Source organism: Vanessa atalanta, chromosome Z (assembly GCF_905147765.1).
Source record: "Vanessa atalanta chromosome Z, ilVanAtal1.2, whole genome shotgun sequence".
Lineage (NCBI taxonomy): Eukaryota > Metazoa > Arthropoda > Insecta > Lepidoptera > Nymphalidae > Vanessa > Vanessa atalanta.
Window position 1 is genome coordinate 3,653,456 of NC_061902.1, and position 19,237 is coordinate 3,672,692.

A 19,237-nucleotide genomic window follows, 5' to 3' on the forward strand; every position below is an offset into this window, starting at 1 on the left:
TCATATTTCAAATAAAAATGTTTTTCGTGAATTTTTTTACTTTAGATTTAATTTGCTTTTATATTTCCGTATCATAAGATCTAATATGTATAACTATTTATCCTATTTAACATCTGAGTGTCTATAACCGACTTAGTGAATAAGCACGAAGGTTTCACTCATGACTTTGAAAATAACTAAACCAACTAATAAAACCGAATTTCATACAGAAATTCGAAGATTTCTCGTTAAATTCAAAGACTTGAGTGAAAGCATTTTATCTTTAAAAGTAATATAACTTATCGATTAAAGAGAGGAATTAACTGTTGTTTTATTTCTTATCTTATCTTATATATCAATAGACTGGGACGATAGCTGCACATAAGAAATCGGTTACGGTCTCATTTTGAAGAGCTCCAGCCGTAGTGTGCAGAAAAATAAAGAAGATTCTTGATTGCAATTTATTAAATCAATAATCATATCTTAATTCGATTTTTGTCCCAGTGATTATGGGAAGACAGCTGCACATAAAAAATCTGTTATGGTTTCATTTCGAAGAGCCTTAGATGTGTAAATGATTAAAGAGGATTCATGATTGCAATTTAATAAATTGCTACGATTTTATAAAGAATTAATTTTAGAGAGCGAAAAATAGTTACAGGCCGGTTAGAGAGCGGTTCTAAGATTGTATAAAAAATATGAAAGTAAATTGTTTTCCACAAATTCAGATTCTAACTGATCTAATGTATACTATTTGATATTAAAACATTTAATTAAAAGAGGTTTTCTCACTTTGGCGCCAAATGTAGATGAGTGACTTGTAGTTTATTATAAAATGAAACCAAAATAAAACCAGTCATAAGTTTCGAAATTCCTAAGAAATCTTTTGAATAAACTTGATGTTTCGCGGGGCCCCGCTAGTGTGTGTATAACTTAGTTAAGAAAATAAGTGTATTTGAAGCTTATTATTATCGTTTGGCCCTATCTCCAACTATTATACTGAATATAATATAAAAAATTTTATATAAATTATTATTATCTGTGTACTACAAGTGAGTATATATCACTTGGTCTATTATCTATTATACTGTCTATTAAACCTTATAATATTATATTTTTAATCTGGTAACATAAACATTGACAGATACTCGTCATAGCGGGAAATTTGATTTTCGGATACATATTTTTAAATGCGTATTGAGAAAACATAATTTATAATTCTTATGAAATGATATAAGAAAACCTAATAAACATCGTTTTATATCTGTGTTAAGACTAAGTTATACTAAGAAGTCAGCTTCAATACCATAGGACCAAAATATCTTCCAACAATTTTAGATATTTCGTGACTCGCAAAATATCTGGAGAGGGTGTTATATACCTTTGCCATATTCCTTCTGGGTATATAGGCATATACTTATTAATGCAACTAATTTAATGTATTTGAACTTTTTATTCCAAAAAAATTTTATCATTAGTAAATTATAGACAGACGTTGTCAAGATTCCAACAGGCAAGTTAAATTGTAATGTGAAGATAAAAAGTCCAAAAGAAAGCGAGGTTCAATTGGAAAAGAGGAACAAATTGAGCAACATATTATACAACTAATATACTGTTAGGAATACTTATTTTATGCACTTACAGTTTTATTCGGTATAATTATATATTTAATAAACTTTTATTTTGTTATTCTATCCGATTCCATAAAAATAAGTGTAATCAATCAAAAATAAAATAAAGGACGGTCACTCATGTAATGTGAATAGGGGATTTTTGTTAATTGACTTTTATTTTAACTTCAGGATTATAAGATCTATTATTCTGTGTACTAGTTTATTTATTAATATTTTATAAAATACTACAAAAAGGAATTAGCAATCAGAGTCAAAACACAAATGACTGAATAACATGCTCATGGCATGACATGTTTAGAAGACAAAAAAATCTCAATCAGTGTACCTTTATGTTAACCATTAAATGCATATTAATATTATACTTACTGTCCGGTCAAGCTCGCCTGTAAAATAGGGGTACTTAAAATTATGCCTATTATAAGGAATAAGTAAATTATAAAATCACTTTTTCTCAGAAATTTTGAATTTTAATGAAAAAGAGGAACGACATTTTTTGTAGATTGTTGCATGATTTCAATTTTTGACTGAGCGACTTTATCATAAAACTAACCGTTTAGTCCATTCTTATGAATTCTGGCCTTGCACAAAAGTTTTTACAAATACGGTTTCGATTTGTATAAACTTTTGTGGACGGACTTTTCACAATTTCATTATATTGGCGTCCGTACGTTAATGTAAATTTTTATCTTCTTGGGAATTTATGCAAGGGTGAACGTCTATTATGACCGGACTATTACCGGTACCTATTTTTTATTAGCTCCAGTTACGTCATTATAATGTTCCGCGCGTTCCTTTTGCCTAGTTTTATAATTATTAACCTATTTGTCCATTGCAGGCATTGCTTAAATCAAACTTCTCTTTTGCCAGATTTATTTAGATCAAGGAAAATACTTTCAGTATGTACATCTATAAAAATGAGAACTACTTGAACATCCAGGTAATGCGTTGAGGTATTGATCCCTTCAACTCGCGAATGCGCTCTCTACAGGAATTTTAAGTTTTAACTTAGTCGAGTCAGTGCTTCCTTTGAGGTAAGACGTGTTTTATTTAAAATATTTTATTTTAGGTGTGGTTCAATTTTTTTATACTGTTAAAAAAGATGTGTGTGATTGTGATTGCTCCGAGGTTTGTGAAATTTAATCAGAAGTAACGGTCTTTTAATAATTACTCCCGAATTATATTTTTCAATATTATAGTCTTTGTTGCACTTAGTGTGAAATGTAATTTTTTTGGGGAATCTAGGAAAACCATGAATATTAGTCAATTTATATATCCTTCTCTTGTTACTTGTAAAGCGTTACTTTATAGCTCGGATAATTTAATTCTGCCGATTGTGTAGTCTAGTTGCACCGAGACATGCTTTGATGTCTTGATTTCTCTTAGCTCGCGAGTGTTCTTTTACTGAATAGGCACGGCGATAGTTTTGATGTATGACATGTTTTTAAACTTGTGCCAGTGTTTAAAACAAAAATCCAAGGATTGTGCAACTTAATTAGAAATTAAATTTTTAATTTAAATTTGTTGGCTATGATGTTTAATGGGATCAGTGTTTTGACAAAGAAGTGAATTTCTGACCAATGAGCTTGCTTCAATCGTTTGTTGCACATCATGCGCGCGCAACTTGCAGCCCGGATAACTTAGCTCCATAGATTATGAAGCGGAGTTGCATCTGGGTCGCGTCGATGTATTGATATCTTTAATCTGGTGAATGCGCTCTGAATTTGCAATTTTAACTTAGTCGAGCCAGTAACAGCTTGTTTTATTTAAAATATTGTGTTATTGGTGCGGTTCATAAGATTTTCAGACTGTTAAGAAAAGAGATGTTTTAGTTGAGTGCCTAATTTCCGATGATTGGTTCAAGGATTGTGAAAAAATAACGTATTCGTTTATTAAAATTATTTCCGTATTATAAAGTTCGAGCTAATTCTTATTTTATAAGAAAGAATTTGACTTAAAAAATACACAAAGGTTTGACCACAAACTATTTTCATCTGTTTTCATATAAAGACAACATAGACCTTCTTAATCTTTTCTCATTTGTTGCATTTCGGTCCCGATATTTCACCTCTAACGATTAGGTAGTATGGTTTGCTTCTAGGCATGCGCCGATGTATCGATTACTCAAAACTCACGGATGCACTTTGTAATTGCAATTCATATTGAGTTGACTAAACTTAATTTACAAAACAACTTTTCTGGTGTTAGACGCCCTTGTTAAAGGTGTTTAGAACGGTTTGTCTATGAATCAGAGTCAAATTCAAAAATCTACCATAGGTTCGGAAAAATTTAAATTAATAAAATGCATAGGCACATTTATTGCGATAACTTATCCTACAAAAATGTTTCGTTTCTTAAAAAAAAATCTTAAAAAAAATTCTTAAAAAAATGTTTCGTTGTGTAGGTAAATAGTTTAAATAAGTAGGAAAAATCGTGCTTCTTGGAAAATATTAAAGACTTAATTATTTCGTTAAGTAATTTATATATTCCATATAGGTACTCAATATAAATATTGTTTTAGATTCGAGGCCGCCTTCGTAAAAGAGTTCTACGAACAACCGCCACGGTGATCTAACCGTTTAAGAAGCTTGAAGCTAGTCGCGATGCCGGCTACAGTAGAAGATGAAGCGCCCAACATCATCATCAAAGGTGATTATAGAATTCAGATTATCTAATTCCAAGTTATATATAAATATATTGAGTTAGATGGCACAATAAAAACTATTATTTTAATTATAATGTATGTATTTTAAAATAACCGAACTAGGAGTTCGGTTAGTAGCCCTCTTAGTAAAAGAAAATTGAATTAGGTATATATTTTTACGCATTATTGTGTGCGGTTAAATAGTTCCAAATCTCTATAAGCGTAGAGGAGGGCGTTACCGAGCTGTAGGACATTTACGGAATGTTAATAATAATAATGACAAGATGATTTTGGCATTGAATCTTAAATCATCACACCATTAATTTTTTTGCTCGAATCTTTTTGCTCAATCCTTCTATATATAAAATTATTGACAAGTTATAACAAGCTAAAAAACATTTTAGGCACGGTGCCATGTGCGAAGTTGCTCTCGCATATTCGAAACATCACCGACTCGACTCAACTCGTAGAGGGACCGACTGAAATCCGTCAGTACCTCGGACTTTGGCTAAACCTCCCCTGACAAACTGACGTCATGAGGCTCTGAAGAGGCAATCTCCGCATCATGTGGGGTCCACGACAACGGCGTACATAACGGCATCATCTGACCAGGGCGACTTTACCGACGACAGCTTCTAATACATTAATGTGTGTTTATTTAATATTCGACATTATTATATAATCTTCATAGATAATATCCCTGATATAAGTGCGCACTTATGCATAACGAATATAATAATTTTCGCCACGTGATTTTGGTACAAGAGACGGAGACTATCGTACACCTAAGTGCTTCACGGTAGTATTTGTTTACGAGGAATATACATCTTCTGTTTGGGCTTGCTGTAATGTTCACGATCACGAAAAGTTTTGCCTTATTGGGAAAAAGTTGGATGCTCTAACATCTGTACGCAAATACCTTAGACGCAGAGTGGATCGTCTGGATGTGGAAAAATTCGGGTGTTATCACTAGTTCTCCGACTAGTGATAAATGGAGGCATAGGACTATATAGTATAGTTCGAGATAAGGGTGTAATGCAGGGTTCATGCGAACGGTAGCAGATTGATTATTTTTAAAATGAAAAGTAGACATAGACGGGAGACAGAAGGTAATATATCACTAATTGACTCCGAGATTTCTGAACTTTTTATACTTTTTTTAATAACTTTTCATACAATAATAATGTAATGATAAAATTTTCTATCATTTTGTCTCAATAGACAAAAAGTAATATGATGATATTAGCAAAATTTCAATGGAGCATTAAAATTGCAACTTTGATCGACATAGATGCGCATTTATGAAACGAGTAATAATACAGTATAAATACTTTCCCCTGTGTGAATTTGAAGGTATTTATCTTGATGTTATGGGAACGGTCACACAGGTGAAGGTTTTAATTAATCAATTATATTATTAGTATAGAATATAGATGCTTACGTTCTCACAGTCGAAAGAAACGGCTGAGAGTCACTTTACACCACATTCAGATCGGACCTAAACAGACATTTACGGGAAAATTCAACACAATAAAGAGATTAGCATACTTTCTCCGATTCTTTCGATCCGTGTTAATGCTATTCGCCACATTTCAGAGGAAATGTCTTAGGGAAGGATTTTGGAAGTACATTTTCAGAGAATGGCATGTATACTCTTGATTGGACTAGATGTTGTGATGGTGTTTTGGATCGCGATGTTCAGACGGCGCAAGTTTGCTGTAGTTGAGAATGTCTGTCGGATCAACTTTATTATTCATACATTCATTCATTCATTTTCATTCATTCGCGGTCAAGCCCTTATATTAACAGCTTGGATGTTCGCAAACTGTTTTATTGACGCCAAATGTGACGTTAAATTTACCGATTGAGACGACTGACGAGACTGTCTTATTTACTTTGGCCAATCGAGTTGGAGTAAATAGCATGGCGCTTGTCTTCCCGGACTTGACGATTAAAAACAAGTGCTTGCTCCCGTTAATTATGAAAACATATAAATGCGAAGATACTCACCAAAGGAATTTTGCCATATTTACAATTTAATATTTCTGACTTCAAGGAAAACTCGCTTAGCAATAATTACGACAAATTTATTGTCGAGAAGTAGCTGATTCCCGAAACTCGGGATAGTTAAACAGTTAACATAATTGGACGGACTATCATAATTTTCGCCAGATATACATTTATACACGATTATTTACTGATATATGTGTCGTATTTTTGAGATGTTTGTTCATGATTCATGGCAGTCGCAATGGTTAAACGGTCATGGGCAAATAGTGTTTTTTATACAAAATAATACAAAAATATGCGGTAGGACGGGTACAGAGAGGGATTCATACAATGACTCGACGCTGCCAATAATGTTTGTTGATCGAAGCGCGGACGGCTGCGTCGGACCGTTGTATGCCCTCAGTTCGGATCGTATGAACAAAGCGAAACTCATAGACCTCTATAAAAGCAATAACTGTTGTGTGTATTTTGTTGGGATTACTTTTGTCATTCGCAATATATTATAACAGCAACCTAGAAACTACCTCATGGTGCTCACGGTTAGGTTTCAGGATCTCCTCGGCCACCCGGCCAATACACCTTTTCACGGCTATTTGGAGGCGATCGCAGAAACTGGACGCGCTTTATAAATATAGATTATTTTTTTAATATCGATTAACACTCCACTCGTGACATCTGGAGTGATACACAACGAGAGTATTTTTAAAAATCCGCGAAGTATTCTGTAAACAAGCAATATTATACAAGTTCAAGACGTTTTTCGTAGTTTTAGATCTAAGCACGACGCAGGCGCGGCGTATTTCTTTTGACAGCATTATACCTAGTTGTTTTCAACTTTTTCTTACCTCATCGCTCAATAAATTAACGACAGTCTTTATATCTGATCTTACTTCATTTTTAAGCAGCGGCGGCGTCGTGTTTACGCAGTTATTTAGCAACGTCAAAAAGTATGTGCCTTAAAGAGGAAATATTATGTTAGAGCGCTTTGTATGTGTACAGACAGCTTAATAGCGTTTAGCAAAGTTATATGACGATATTATTTTTAAGAGAGAAGCGATAGATTAGATTTATTATTTAACGATGTATGAGTAGATAGCATCCGTATTGATGTTTGTACACAGACAATGCACACCGTTACAAGTAAGCGATATGGCGAATATTGTGATATGCTATGCGAGTTCCATGCACTAGTCGATAGCCGACCGACACCGGCCGTGACACATACCCCGGACTTGACTTTATGGTATTTTTCATTTCCACCGACATAATCGCTCTTTACTCAATGTGTGGATGAAGTCTAGGTTTAACATCTCGCAGCTGATCCGTTGACGGTTTCGTAGTTCTCCGGAGTACTTATAGTTCATTACGTTGCGTGGTTTAGGGTACGTGCCTTAGTTTATTATAGTGTAGTTTATGAAAATATCATCAGCCGGTCGCGATTCACCATCCAGAGGACCCGGAGACTTACCCAACTGTCAGTTATAATGAGTGCCTCAAGGTTTAACTGCGGCGATCCATTGAGTAACAGAGCACATGTTGGTCAATTATAATTTTAATATTAAAATTGGTTCTCGTTGGGTTATCTTACGATTAGCGACCATTTGTTCAAGTGTTAGTTGTAGTTTTTTCTATGATAATTTCATGATGAGTTCGTGTACGTGTGATCATCAGTTAATTACTTCATGATGCGGTTTGAAGTTATATAATGGTCTGACTTAATACTATCAGTGCGCAGGCGTCATCTAACTGGAAGAACAGACGATTTTAAATAACTTCAGATCATTTTTTATTAGTATACATACTTTAGTAAAATATGAATGCTGTCAATAACAGTTTCAATACATATTAAGAATGAAACGAAAGGGCTAACGAAGTGGAATGATTTTATATCAACAGTAAGATATCTAGTTTCATGTAGCTGTTTCGGACGATGGATGTTTATAAGGAGCAGTTTTGAGCAAAGATTTGACGAGGAAGACGTATTGGTATTAGCAGTCCGAGCAATTGAAACTTGACATAAAATTCCTAAGTTGTATTTGAAGTTCGATCCGATAGAATATTTTCAACTTTGATGATTGATCCTTTTAACAACTCACCCGCACTAAGTTTAATCGCATGTTTCGGCTTAAAAAATCAAAAATGCAATTCATTGGTTACGTATGTTATGTTCCGGATTATTTTATTTGATTGAAATGTTTATGATGTATTATTTACTTAAGTTACGCCACTTTGTAAGAATATCAATAACACGTTCCGATGGTACTGATGTTATACTCTTACGTACCGACAGTAATCTAGGAACGTAATATTCTTATTCACATACGCAATAAGGATCGGGAAATGTGAGCAAAGTAACGGAACGATTAGTCTTTAGATATCTACTTTGAAACATTATAATAAATATGAATATACAATCTCATAGAATAATGGTGGGGCAGCCCACGCTAGTGTTGTGTCCGCGAAAGGAGATGGTGTCGCTGGATGTTAGAAGAAGGATTTTTAGGGTCAATGCTGTTTGTCGTTCGCGTTAGTTGCAATTTGTTATCTCTTGTCCTGACGGACTCGCCAGCATTAATGTGTCGACAGACTGTATAGCGGGTGGCGCGTAGACCTATACAAGATTGCATTGTTGTGAGCGCTCGCAGTTCACATTCAATGTCGACCTGAACCGTATACGTCTACATGTCGTCTGAGTACCTATTCGAGCCGATGCGAGCTCTTTCTGATTGTCATGTCACGAGCTTTTAATACGTTGGATTTTTCGAACGATGAGGGGAAATACGAAGGCTAAATTATATACGTCCCGAGACGATTTAATATATGTATGTAGGGTTTAGGATGTAGGATTTAATATCCGGAAATATTAAATGAAAGTATCAAATTACAAAATTGGTTTCACTGGTTCACAGGTCGGACATATTCCCCCGACACAACACAGCGTGGAGACTTAGGATAATTTAATTATACGAATTTGTATCTCAATATATCGATGATCGATATTCTGTCTTTCTTCTTCTATCAAGAAACTACAGCTCTCTAACACCTTACTCTGGACCTCACCATGGAATGTTTCTACATTTTATTACTTTAAACAACTTTTGGACATGGCCAACTTGCTTTGTATACTTGTACTATAAATCTTAACAATTTTAAGTCAAGTTGTCAAGTTTTTTATAAATATTCTTTGAAATAAAAATGGTTTTCCTAAATTATTTTACTTTAGATTTAATTTTCTTTTATATTTCTGTATCATAAGATCTAGTATAACGATTTTTATCATTTAACATCTGAGTGTCTATAACCGACTTAGTGAATAAGCACGAAGGTTTCACTCATGACTTTGAAAATAACTAAACCAACTAATAAAACTGAATTTCATACAGAAATTCGAAGATTTCTCGTTAAATTCAAAGACTTGAGTGAAAGCATTTTATCTTTAAAAGTAATATAACTTATCGAATAAAGAGAGGAATTAACTGTTGTTTTATTTCTTATCTTATCTTATATATCAATAGACTGGGACGATAGCTGCACATAAGAAATCGGTTACGGTCTCATTTTGAAGAGCTCCAGCCGTAGTGTGCAGAAAAATAAAGAAGATTCTTGATTGCAATTTACTAAATCAATAATCATATCTTAATTCGATTTTTGTCCCAGTGATTATGGGAAGACAGCTGCACATAAAAAATCTGTTATGGTTTCATTTCGAAGAGCTCTTGCCTTAGATGTGTAAATAATTAAAGAGGATTCATGATTGCAATTTAATAAATTGCTACGATTTAATAAAGAATTAATTTTAGAGAGCGAAAAATAGTTACAGGCCGGTTAGAGATCGCTTCTAAAGCTGTATAAGAAAAAAAATATGAAAAAATAATTAAAGTTAATTGTTTTCAACAAACTCAATTTCTAACTGAACTAATGTATACTATTAGATATTAAAACATTTATTTGAAACAGGATTTCACATTTTGGCGCCAAATGTAGATGAGTTACTTGCAGTTTATTATAAAATGAATTCAAAATAAAACCTGTCATAAGTTTCGAAATTCGTAAGAAATATTTTCTGTAATCTCGACCGCACCGATCAATCTCTACCGTGTTTTCTCGATCGCACGTGACATTGGCGAAATAATCTGTGACTTTTTGGCACAAATAAAAGCAAGAAAAAAGAAAAAAAAAAAAACGAAATATTTTGAATAAACGCGAAAAATCGTGGTAGACCCACTAGTGTGTATATAACTTAGATAAGAAAATTTGTAGCTGTGTATTTGAAGCTTATTATTATCGTTTGGCCGTACCTCCAACTATTATAGTGAATATAATATAAAAATGTTTTTTTCTAAAATTATAGTGATTTTGAAGAATATCATTTGTACGATACCCATACTATGTGTAGAATTTAATAATTTATATAAAATATTATATAAATTGTTATTATCTGTATACTACAGCTCATCTGTAGTATACAGATAATAACTGGGAATATCACTTTGTCTATTAAACATTATAATATTATATTTTTAATCTGGTAAAAGAAACATTGACAGATACTCGTCATGGCGGGAAATTTGATTCTCGGATACATATTTTTAACTGCGTATTGAGAAAACATTATTTATAATTCTTATAAAATGATATAAGAAAACCTAATTAACATCGTTTTATATCTGTGTTAAGACTAAGTTATACTAAGAAGTCAGCTTCAATACTATAGGACCAAAATATCTTCCAACAATTTTAGATATTTCGTGACTCGCAAAATATCTGGATCATCATGGAAATATCTGGTGTTATATACCTTTGCCATATTCCTTCTGGGTATATAGGCATATACTTATTAATGCAACTAATTTAATATATTTGAACTTTTTATTCCAAAAAAATTTTATCATTAGTAAATTATAGACAGACGTTGTCAAGATTTCAACAGGCAAGTTAAATTGTAATGTGAAGATAAAAAGTCCAAAAGAAAGCGAGGTTCAATTGGAAAAGAGGAACAAATTGAGCAACATATTATACAACTAATATACTGTTAGGAATACTTATTTTATGCACTTACATTTTTATTCGGTATAATTATATATTTAATAAACTTTTATTTTGTTATTCTATCCGATTCCATAAAAATAAGTGTAATCAATCAAAAATAAAATAAAGGACGGTCACTCATGTAATGTGAATAGGGGATTTTTGTTAATTGACTTTTATTTTAACTTCAGGATTATAAGATCTATTAAATTAAAAAAAATATTCTGTGTACTAGTATATTTATTAATATTTTATAAAATACCACAAAAAGAAATTAGCAATCAGAGTCAAAACACAAATGAGTGAATAACATGCTCACGGCATGACATATTTAGAAGATTTATTTTGATGAAACGAATATTTTATTAATTTATACGAATGAATATCAAAATCTCAATCAGTGTATCTTTATGTTAACCATTAAATGCAATATTAATATTATACTTACAGTCCGGTCAAGTTCGCCTGTAAAATAGGGGTACTTAAACTTATGCCTATTATAAGGAATAAGTAAATTATAAAATCACTTTTTCAGAAATTTTGCATAAATTTTGAATGTTAACGGAAAAAGATGAATGATATTTTTTGTAGACTATTGCATGATTTCAATTTTTGACTGAGCGATTTTGTTATAAAACTAACCCTTTTCCCACTTTTACGAATTTAGGCCTTGCACAAAAGTTTTTACAAATATGGTGTCGATGGGGACTTTTCACAATTTCATTATATTGGCGTCCGTACGTTAATGTAATTTTTTAGCTTCTTGGGAATTTATGCAAGGGTGAACGTCTATTATGACCGGACTGTTACCAGTACCTATTTTCTATTAGCTCCAGTTACTTAGTCATATATATAATGTTCCGCGCTTTCCTTTTGCCTAGTTTTATAATTATTAACCTATTTGTCCAATGCAGGCATTGTACTAGATTTATTTAGATCAAGGAAAATACTTTCAGTATGTACATCTATAAAAATGAGAACTACTTGAACATCCAGGTAATGCGTTGAGGTATTGATCCCTTCAACTCGCGAATGCGCTCTGTACAGAAAATTTAAGTTTTAACTTAGTCGAGTCAGTGCTTGCTTTGAGGTAAGACGTGTTTTATTTAAAATGTTCAATTTTTTTTAACCTGTTAAAAAAGAGATGTGTGTGATTGTGATTGCTCCGAGGTTTGTGAAATTTAATCAGAAGTAACGGTCTTTTAATAATTACTCCCGAATTATATTTTTCAATATATTTCGTCTGTGTTGCACTTATTGTGAAATGTACTTTTTTTGGGGAATCTAGGAAAACCATGAATATTAGTCAATTTATATATCCTTCTCTTCTTGTTACTTGTAAAGCGTTACTTTATAGCTCGAATAATTTAATCCTACCGATTGTGTAGTCTAGTTGCACCGAGACATGCTTTGATGTCTTGATTTTTCTTAGCTCGCGAATGTTCTTTTACTGAATAGGCACGGCGATAGTTTTGATGTATGACACTTTTTTTTTATATTGTCTTTTATAGTAGTTTTTAAACTTGTGCTCAAAACAAAAATCCAAGGATTGTGGAAATTACATTTTCAATTTAAATTTGCTGGCTATGATGTTTAATGGGATCAGTGTTTTGACAAAGAAGTGAATTTCTGACCAATGAGCTTGCTTCAATCGTTTGTTGCACATCATGCGCGCGCAACTTGCGGCCCGGATAACTTAGCTCCATAGATTATGCAGCGGAGTTGCATCTGGGCATGCGTCGATGTATTGATATCTTTAATCTGGTGAATGCGCTCTGAATTGGCAATTTTAACTTAGTCGAGCCAGTAACAGCTTGTTTTATTTAAAATATTGTGTTATTGGTGCGGTTCTAAAAATTTTGAGACTGTTAAGAAAAGAGATGTTTTAGTTGAGTGCCTAATTTCCGATGATTGGTTCAAGGATTGTGAAAGAATAACGTATTCGTTTATTAAAATTATTTCCGAATTATAAAGTTCGAGCTAATTCTGATTTTATAAAAAAGAATTTGACTTAAAAAATACACAAAGGTTTGACCACAAACTATTTTCATCTGATTTCATAAAAAGACAACATTCTTAATCTTTTCTCATTTGTTGCATTTCGGTCCCGATATTTCACCTCTAACGATTGGGTAGTATGGTTTGCTTCTAGGCATGCGCCGATGTATCGATTTCTCATTACTCGCGGATGCAGTTTGTAATTGCAATTCATATTGAGTTGACTAAACTTAATTTACAAAAACAACTTTTCTGATGTTAACGCCCTTGTCAGAGGTGTTTAGAATGGACTATGAATCAGAGTCAAAATCAAAAATCTACCGTAGGTTCGGAAATATATACATTATTGAAATACAAAGGGAACATTTATTGAGATATCTTATCCTCTATCCATTCTTAAAAAAATCTTTCGTTGTGTAGATGAATATTTTAATTTAATAGTTTAATTTAAAGACTTCATTATTTCGTTAAGTTTACGTTAATAATTTTTATATTCCATATAGGTACTCAATATAAATATTGTTTTAGATTCGAGGCCGCCTTCGTAAAAGAGTTCTACGAACAACCGCTACGGTGATCTAACCGTTTACGAAGCTTGAAGTCGCGATGCCGGCTACAGTAGAAGATGAAGCGCCCAACATCATCATCAAAGGTGATTATAGAATTCAGATTATCTTATTTTGAGTTATTTATAAATATATTGAGTTACATTATTTTAATTATAATATATGTATTTTAAAATAACCGAACCAGCTGTTCGGTTAGTAGCTCTTAGTAAAAGAAAATTGAATCAGGTATATATGTTTACGCATTATAGTGTGCGGTTAAATAGCTCCAAATCTCTATCAGCTGCAGGACATTTACGGAATGTTAATAATAATGACTAGATGATTGTGGCATCGAATCTTGAAGTATCATCACACTCATTAATTTATTCCTCGAATCTATTTGCTCAATCGTTCTATATATTAAATTATTGACAAGTTATAACTAAAACAATTTTTAGGCACGGCGCAATGCGCGATGTTGCTCTCGCATATTCAAAACATCACCGACTCGACTCAACTCGTAGAGGGACCGACTGAAATCCGTCAGTACCTCGGACTTTGGCTGAACCTCCCCTGACAAACTGACGTCATGAGGCTCTGAAGAGGCAAGCTCCGCATCATGTGGGGTTCACGACAACGGCGTACATAACGGCATCATCTAACCAGGGCGACTTTACCGACGACAGCTTCTAATACATTAATGTGTGTTTATTTAATATTCTACATTATTATATAATCTTCATAGATAATATCACTGATATAAGTGCGCACTTATGCATGTATTTGGTAAAGGGACGGTGACTATCGTACACCAAAGTGCTTCACGGTAGTATTTGTTTACGAGGAATATACATCTTCTGTTTGGGCTTGCTGTAAAGTTCACGATCACGAAAAGTTTTGCCTTATTGGGAAAAAGTTGGATGCTCTAACATCTGTACGCAAATACCTTAGACGCAGAGTAGATAGTCTGGATGTCAAATTTGAAAAATTCGGGTGTTATCACTAGTTCCCCGACTAGTGGTAAATGGAAGCATAGGAGTATATAGTATAGTTCGAGGTAAGGATGTAATAGGCAGGGTTCATGCGAACGGTAACAGATTGATTATTTTTAAAATGAAAAGTAGACATAGACGGGAGACAGAAGGTAATATATCACTAATTGACTCCAAGATTTCTGAACTTTTTATACGTTTTTTTAATAACTTCTCATATAATAATAATGTAATGATAAAATTTTCTATCATTTTGTCTCAATAGACAAAAAGTAATATGATGATATTAGCAAAATTTCAATGGAGCATTAAAATTGCAACTTTGATCGACATAGATGCGCATTTATGAAACGAGTAATAATACAGTATAAATACTTTCCCCTGTGTGAATTTGAAGGTATTTATCTTGATGTTATGGGAACGGTCACACAGGTGAAGGTTTTAATTAATCAATTATATTATTAGTATAGAATATAGATGCTTACGTTCTCACAGTCGAAAGAAACGGCTGAGAGTCACTTTACACCACATTCAGATCGGACCTAAAGAATTGCAAAAATTGGACATTTACGGGAAAATTCAACACAATAAAGAGATTAGCATACTTTCTCCGATTCTTTCGATCCGTGTTAATGCTATTCGCCACATTTCAGAGGAAGTGTCTTGGGGAAGGATTTTGGAAATACATTTTCAGAGAATGGCATGTATACTCTTGATTGGACTAGATGTTGTGATGGCGTTTTGGATCGCGATGTTGAGACGGCGCAAGTTTGCTGCAGTTGAGGATGTCTGTCGGATCAACTTTATTATTCATACACGATTGCGGTCAAGCCCTTATATTAACAGCTTGGATGTTCGGAAACTGTTTTATTGACGCCAAATGTGACGTTAAATTTACCGATTGAGACGACTGACGAGACTGTGTTATTTACTTTGGCCAATCGAGTTGGAGTAAATAGCATGGCGCTTGTCTTCCCGGACTTGACAATTAAAAACAAGTGCATGCTCCCGTTAATTAAGAAAACATATAAATGCGAAGATACTCACCAAAGGAATTTTGCGTTTTTTACAATTTAATATTTCTGACTTCAAGGAAAACTCGCTTAGCAATAATTCTTAATTACGACAAATTTATTGTCGAGAAGTAGCTGATTCCCGAAACTCGGGATAGTTAAACATTTAACGTAATTGGACGGACTATCATAATTTTCGCCAGATATACATTTATACACGATTATTTACTGATATATATGTGTCGTATTTTTGAGATGTTTGTTCATGATTCATGGCAGTCGCAATGGTCAAACGGTCATGGGCAAATCGTGTTTTTTATACATAATAATACAAAAATATGCGGTAGGATGGGTACAGAGAGGGATTCATACAATGACTCGACGCTGCCAATAATGTTTGTTGATCGAAGCGCGGACGGCTGCGTCGGACCGTTGTATGCCCTCAGTTCGGATCGTATGAACAAAGCGAAACTCATAGACCTCTATAAAAGCAATAACTGTTGTGTGTATTTTGTTCGGATTACTTTTGTCATTCGCAATATATTATAACAGCAACCTAGAAACTACCTCATGGTGCTCACGGTTAGGTTTCAGGATCTCCTCGGCCACCCGGCCAATACACCTTTTCACGGCTATTTGGAGGCGATCTCGGAAACTGGACGCGCTTTATAAATATAGATTATTTTTTTAATATCGATTAACACTCCACTCGTGACATCAGGAGTGATACACAACGAGAGTATTTTTAAAAATCCGCGAAGTATTCTGTAAACAAGCAATATTATACAAATTCATGACGTTTTTCGTAGTTTTAGATCTAAGCACGACGCAGGCGCGGCGCTTTTCCTTTGACGACATTATAGTTGTTTTCAATTTATTCTTACCTCACCGCTCAATAAATTAACGACAGTCTTTTTATCTGATCTAACTTCATTTTTAAGCAGCGGCGGCGTCGTGTTTACGCAGTAATTTAGCAACCTCAAAAAGTATGTGCCTTAAAGAGGATATTATTTTAGAGCGCTTTGTATGTGTACAGACAGCTTAGTAGTGCTTAGCAAAGATATATTACGATGACGTTATTTTTAAGAAAGAAGCGATAGATTAGATTTATTATTTAACGATGTATGAGTAGATAGCATCCGTATTGATGTTTGTACACAGACAATGCACACCGTTACAAGTAAGCGATATGGCGAATATTGTGATATGCTATGCGAGTTCCATGCACTAGTCGATAGCCGACCGACACCGGCCGTGACACATACCCCGGACTTGACTTTATGGTATTTTTCATTTCCACCGGCATAATCGCTCTTTACTCAATGTGTGGATAAAGTCTAGGTTTAACATCTCGCAGCTGATCCGTTGGCAGTTTCGTAGTTCTCCGGAGTACTTAGAGTTCATTACGTTGCGTGGTTTAGGGTACGTGCCTTAGTTTATTATAGTGTAGTTTATGAAAATATCATCAGCCGGTCGCGATTCACCATCCAGAGGGCCCGGAGACTTACCCAACTGTCAGTTATAATGAGTGCCTCAAGGTTTAACTGCGGCGATCCATTGAGTAACAGAGCACATGTTGGTCAATTTTAATTTAGACATTAATATTGGTTCTCGTTGGGTTATCTTACGATTAGCGACCATTTGTTCAAGTGTTAGTTGTAGTTTTTTCTATGATAATTTCATGATGAGTTCGTGTACGTGTGAACATCAGTTAATTACTTCATGATGCGGTTTGAAGTTAGATAATGGTCTGACTTAATACTATCAGTGCGCAGGCGTCATCTAACTGGAAGAACAGACGTTTATAGATAACTTCAGATCATTTTTCATTAGTATACATACTTTAGTAAAATATGAATGCTGTACGATATCGTCAATAACAGTTTAAATACATATTAAGAATGATACGAAAGGGCTGACAAAGTGGAATGATTTAATTTCAACGGTAAGATGTCTAGTTTCATGTAGCTGTTTCGGAGGATGGATGTTTATAAGTAGCAGTTTTGAGCAAAGATTTGACGAGGAAGACGTATTGGTATTTACTATTGAGCAGTCCGAGCAATTGAAACTTGACATAAAGTTCCTAAGTTGTATTTGAAGTTCGATCCGATAGAATATTTTCAACTTTGATGATTGATCCTTTTAACAACTCACCCGCACTAAGTTTAATCGCTTGTTTCGGCTTAAAAAATCAAAAATGCAATTCATTGGTTACGTATGTTATGTTCCGGATTATTTTATGTGATTGAAATGTTTATGATGTATTATTTACTTAAGTTACGTCAATTTGTAAGAATATCAATAATACGTTCCGCTGTTACTGATGTTATACTCTTACGTACCGACAGTAATCTAGGAACGTAATATTCTTATTCACATACACAATAAGGATCGGGAAATGTGAGCAAAGTAACAGAACGATTAGTCTTTAGATATCTACTTTGAAACATTATAATAAATATGAATATATAATCTCATAGAATAATGGTGGGGCAGCCCACGCTAGTGTTGTGTCCGCGAAAGGAGATGGTGTCGCTGGATGTTAGAAGAAGGATTTTTTAGGGTCAATGCTGTTTGTCGTTCGCGTTAGTTGCAATTTGTTATCTCTTGTCCCGACGGACTCGCCAGCATTAATGTGTCGACAGACTGTATAGCGGGTGGCGCGTAGACCTATATAAGATTGCATTGTTGTGAGCGCTCGCAGTTCACATTCAATGTCGACCTGAACGTCTACATGTCGTCTGAGTACCTATTCGAGCCGATGCGAGCTCTTTCTGATTGTCATGTCACGAGCTTTTAATACGTTGGATTTTTCGAACGATGAGGGGAAATACGTAGGCTAAATTATATAGGATTTAATATCCGGAAAAAGGAATTAAATGAAAATATCAAATTACAAAATTGGTTTCACTGGTTCACAGGTCGGACTTATTCCCCCGACACAACACAGCGTGGAGACTTAGGATAATTTAATTATACGAATATGTACCTTATGGAAATGTTGTTTTATTTATTATCCACATAATTTAAAAATAAAAATTATTGTTATTTTGCATTCCTATACCATCGTTATATAATTTGAAATTAATGAATGAAATATCACTTCATCTTCAAAATATTTTTCGACGAAAACACATTTAAGTCTATTGTACTCTTATTTCACCGCTATGCAATCAAAACTAATTGACAAGTTTTTAAAATCAATTTTATATTATTTAGTAGAGATTAAAGGACGTTGAAAGTTGTTTTTTTTTTTTAATTCTAGTGCATATCAGCTGAAAAATATCAAATTAAGAATTCAATATTAAAATGGCGCGCCAAAATGCTACTTTGACAATATTGCGCTGCAATGGGGTCGGTGACGTCACTTGCCTGTATAATATATAATCTGTGG

The 19,237-nt window shown here is 33.8% G+C and overlaps 1 long non-coding RNA gene across 4 annotated transcripts; it reads left to right on the forward strand.

Moving 5' to 3' along the window:
* The first annotated feature begins 3,551 nt into the window (after window positions 1–3,551).
* On the forward strand, window positions 3,552–18,842 carry LOC125075904. 4 transcript variants are annotated; one of them, XR_007120247.1, is made up of 4 exons: window positions 3,552–3,581; window positions 4,132–4,259; window positions 13,819–13,942; window positions 14,297–18,842. It is a non-coding gene; the product is annotated as an uncharacterized LOC125075904 (long non-coding RNA). The 4 variants fall into 4 exon arrangements; XR_007120248.1 differs by lacking the exons at window positions 3,552–3,581; window positions 4,132–4,259 and adding an exon at window positions 12,367–12,382; XR_007120249.1 differs by lacking the exons at window positions 3,552–3,581; window positions 4,132–4,259 and adding an exon at window positions 12,442–12,462.
* Window positions 18,843–19,237: the final 395 nt, after the last annotated feature.